Raw genomic sequence first — 881 nt, forward strand, 5'->3', positions numbered from 1 at the left:
CAAAAATATAACTAGAATGTTACGCTCCAAGGTTTAATGGCTACTGTGAAAAAATAAATGCATGGATGTTGGTGAGGAGGTGGAGGAAATGTGACTCTCTGCACTGTTAGTGGGAATTTAATTAGTCTGATCAGGCACCCTCTCCACTACTGCTAGGAGTCTTAGCTGGGGTCATCCTTGTGGATTCCAGGGAGTTTTCCTCACACCAGGTTCCTCCCTAACCCCATAATGGCCCCTCTATCAAATATCTCCTTTGTTGCTCTCCCTCTCCATCTCTTTCACAACTCAGCCAATCTGATCCCTCCTGTCACCATCCCCATTCCCGCCCCTCTTCACCTCCACCCACAGTTACCCAGTCTCATGCATTTTTTCCCAGGGCGGTCCATGGTGTCCCTCTTAGGTCCTCCTTGTTACCTAATTTCTCTAGGGCTGTGGGTTCTAGCCTGGCTGTTTTGCTTTACATCTACTATCCACTTATGAGTGAATACATACTGTGTTTGTGTTTCTGGGTCAGGTTACCTCCCTCAGGATTTTTTTTTTCTAGTTACATCATTTTTCTGCAAATTTCATGATGTCATTTTTTTTTTTTTTACAGCTGAGTAATACTCATTGTGTATATGTACCACATTTTCTTTATCCATTCTTTGGTTGAGGGGCATCTGGGTTGTTTCCACGTTCCGGCTCTTAAGAAAATGCTACTATGAACATAGTTGAGCAAGTGTCCTTGTGGTATGATTGAGCATCCTTTGGGTATATGCCCAAGAGTGGTATCACAGAGTCTTGAGGTAGATTGATTCCCAATTTTCTGAGAAACTGCCATACTGATTTCCTAAGTGGCTGTATAATTTGCACTCCCACCAACGTGGAGGGGTATTCCAGGG

Source organism: Onychomys torridus, chromosome 3 (genome assembly GCF_903995425.1).
Source record: "Onychomys torridus chromosome 3, mOncTor1.1, whole genome shotgun sequence".
Taxonomy (NCBI): domain Eukaryota; kingdom Metazoa; phylum Chordata; class Mammalia; order Rodentia; family Cricetidae; genus Onychomys; species Onychomys torridus.